Source organism: Octodon degus, unplaced genomic scaffold, assembly GCF_000260255.1.
Source record: "Octodon degus isolate 3935 unplaced genomic scaffold, OctDeg1.0 scaffold00006, whole genome shotgun sequence".
Classification (NCBI taxonomy): domain Eukaryota; kingdom Metazoa; phylum Chordata; class Mammalia; order Rodentia; family Octodontidae; genus Octodon; species Octodon degus.
Window position 1 is genome coordinate 6,745,798 of NW_004524582.1, and position 3,777 is coordinate 6,749,574.

The following is a 3,777-nucleotide window of genomic DNA, read 5'->3' on the forward strand; positions in this document are numbered from 1 at the left end:
TTTTTTTTTTTCACTGAGAAGGGGTCTTTCAAAGTCACAAGTTGTCCCAGGTCTGCTCCAGTTTACGGTCCTGTCTCATACTCCTAGAGTGTTAGGATTATAAATGTGTTATAGTGCTAGGATTATCAATTATAACCAGCTCTAAAGAACTCGTGAATGTAAAAGTTTCCTATATAATAAGTTAACAAGCAGCACGCAAAGTAGGCTTACGTAAATTTTGTAAATCACAAACGTAGTTCCTGAACAAGTGCGGGGGGCCAGCCCGAGCCCCGCCTGCTGACCCCACCGAGCTGCTCAAAGCATGAGCGGGCCAGTGGCCAGGCTGAGCCCCGCAGAGTGGCTGGGATGGGTACAGCGGATACAGCCGGCCGCAGTCTCCTGTCGCCGCCCCGCCGCGCTGCAGCTGCTCCTAGACAAGATTTGAGAAATGAGTGTTGGACGTTGAAGAATAAAGTTGTTGGGTACCCTGATAATGGTATATGTCTTCGGTTATTTGATTGTGGAAGTCTCCAAAAGCAGCAGCCAAGAAAAAAATGGAAAGGGGGAAGTGCTAGTGCCCAAAGACAAGTTCTAGAAGGTCTGTAATCCTCCGCAGGGATACTGGAACAGAGAACAAGAAAAACTAAACAATCCCATTTTGAGCATGCTGGCCAGTAAGACAGGGGGTGGCTGTGGGCCTTCAAATATAAGCCATCTAAATTAGTCTGAAACTGACCTGAGGGTCCCCTCGGTTATAACAGATTTTAAAAATTTATCAGACAGATTTAAAAGCTTTCTGATATATTTGATTCTGTGTAGGGTTTTTTTTTTTTTTTTTTTTTTTTTTTTCCCCCAGTACAAGGGATTGAACTCAGGACCCTGCACTTGCTAGACAAGCGCTTACTCTACTGAGCTATCTCTCTGGCCCCCTTTCTGCTATATTTGAGAAGTTGAAATTATTCACTGATTATAAATCAACCAAATAAATGTGCAAAGAAACCCTTCTTCTTGCTGGCAATTAAGTCCCTCGCTCCACATTTTGCCAGAAGACAAGCAATTAGGGAATCCTGGGGCAGATAAACCAGTGTGGTGTACGTCTTCTTGCTGGGCCAGAATCCCCCAGAAGACAACCATCCAAAACTTTCAGATATGCTGACATTTGAGTGAGAAGGACCAGGGCATTCTTATGTGGAACGACAGGGACACTTTCTTCAACTTGTCTCTGAAGGAAATGTTGTTTCTCAGAGATGAAGATTCCTATCAGACACAATATTGGAGAAAGTAAAAAGTGCAAATAAAGTAATTGTATTTAAAAATATATAGTTCTTATCCAACCAGGGATCTTAAAAATGCTACTTAGTATATGACATTTGGTGAAGCACAGCTCAGAGCTCAATCTTCTGTATCTCGAACTCGCTTCTTTCCAGCCCCCATCCACACCTCCCCATTTTTCTCCTTTTAATGGTTACTGGGTATATTTTGAGAAAACTGTTCTCTAGCTTGCTCATATTTATAGGTTTTCATTCAGAGAGCTTCAAGCCAGTCATATCAGGGCTATATCCTTCTCCCCTGGGAGAGGCTGAGTTAACCTCTTGGCAGTGGCACTTGGGTTATGCTTTTGCTTATAATCCCAAGCATCAGAGCTCTGTGGATGGAACACACACAGGAAACACTGGTGGCAATGGTATCTTGTAGGATCACAATGCCCCTAACAAAATGTATCTTTTTTCCTCTATTCTGTTTGCTTATTTGGTCATTACTGATTTATGATCTCGGGGCACCACACAATGGCTTCACACCCCATGCGGAGTATGTCTTGCCTTGTGTGCTGTACGAAATAGTGGTCTGTGCATAGTTGAGGCACACAAGCAGTAGGTCACAGAGTTAGTTTTATCCTTGCAAGCTGGAATCAGACAAGTTGTCCCCTGTCCCCCAGTGCCAATTATCAAACTTCCAACTTATGACAGGTAGGTATACGAGGGCAACTGAGTTCACCTCAGCCAAATGCAGCTTAAAGGGGGCACACTGTACAGTATAAGCAAGTTTCCAGCTAGAAAGCAAAAGAAAACAAGAAAACATTTTTATTCCATTGGAAGTGGTCAGTGGAAAGATCCTGCTCACGGCGCTGGTCAGGGTGACTTCTCTGCTGGTCAGGAGCCAGCCCCACTCCCAAACAGGTAGGAGTTGTAAGTACCATACCGATACTCACAGTCACCAGTAGGATGTTAAAAGATTCATTTTATCACTTACCCAATGAAACTTTCTGGGAAGAACAAAGACTAATAAATAGGTCTGAAAATGGTTTGACAGCACACAAAAGGGACACTTGCGTGGCATTTTTACTGGGGTTAATGGGTGGAGCAGTGATGAAAAAGAGGGTATGAGTTCACAGGGACTGCAGCTACCACAGAGACAGAGCACTAGACTTTCTCAGCACTTTGCCCAGATATGAGATAGCAGGTAAGACAGAGCTGCGTGGCCTCCAAGTAGCCTGCAGTCAACAGAAAGAAGCAAACGGATTCAGAATTTTTTTTTTATTATTCCTCTATCATCTACTCATACATGTTTACCATTTGTTTGTCTGTTATCCAATTTATCTATTTTATAGGTTAAATTTCTACTTAAGAGTTGGCCAAGGAAGCAGCTGTAATCAATATATTTTTGTTTTGGGAAGAATATGAATGACTCCGTCTGGTCATGCATAACTGGAAGAATAACATATTTATTTTGTTGGTGTTAGTGGTCTAATGAAGAGCTCCCTGCCCAGTAATACTTGCAGTTAAGATTGTCTTCAGAGAGAAATATGAAGCTTTGAATGGAAACCAAGAAATTTCAGAGCAGCAACTTACAAAATGGAAGGCCTACTTCTGTGTGATGTTCAGGGAGATTAGAACCAAACTGACAGATTGTGAATGTTTTCAAGCTCCTGCTTAGGCAAGCACAGGGATTGCGGCTCGATCCCCAGCCCCACATGCCATGCCAGCCCTGCCCTCAGGGCTGGCTGAGCAGGCCACAGAGTCCCGGCATGGTGGCTGATACAGGAGGATCACCACGAGTCTGAGCTTTGGAGTGAGACCCTACAACAAACAAATACATTGAAAAAATAGTAATAAAAAGCAAGTTAGGGTGCGTATAAGTGAGTGTTTGTTTCTGGATAATTTCTGAGCATTTTAGTTTAAGTGAAAGAGTGTATAGACAGTGCCTTCAAAAGAAAAATCAAGATAATTTTCAGTAACAATGAGGAGTGTGCCATTTTACCAGTGATTAAATAGTCATAAGTAATGGAAGTTTCAAGTGACGATAGCTGAGAATATTGCAGGAACTGAAGATCTTTGCTCTCTCTCTCTCTCTCTCTCTCTCTCTCTCTCTCTCTCTCTCTCTCTCTCCTATATTCAAAATGTATTGCTGTCCCAATATTCATCTCATTATTCCACCAAATCGTATCATTTGCTTATCACTGGACATCCACATCTGGCTGGCAGAATGGCAGGTACAAGAGTAGAAGCTGTCTGAACTGAACAGATCCTTTGTTTATCTTTGTTAGAGTAGATGGCTCAAGAGTGTTTCATTTCCAATTTCACTGAAATCAGGAATAGACCACTTAGATTGAGTAATCCTTGAATATGTTTGGATACTTATCTGGAAGAAAAAGAAACATGAGTTGGATACTGAGACTTGTAAGAACATGTACACAGGGGCTGGAGAGATGGCTCAGTGGTCTAAAGCACCTACTTAGAACAAGCTTAGCAAAGCATCGGGGACCGCGGTTCAATCCCCCAGCACCACATGCCAGCCAGC

The 3,777-nt window shown here is 42.7% G+C and overlaps 1 pseudogene; it reads left to right on the forward strand.

Annotated features, from left to right (window-relative positions):
- Positions 1–427: 427 nt before the first annotated feature.
- LOC101581964 lies at positions 428–1,264 on the forward strand (annotated as a pseudogene).
- The last annotated feature ends 2,513 nt before the right edge of the window (positions 1,265–3,777 follow it).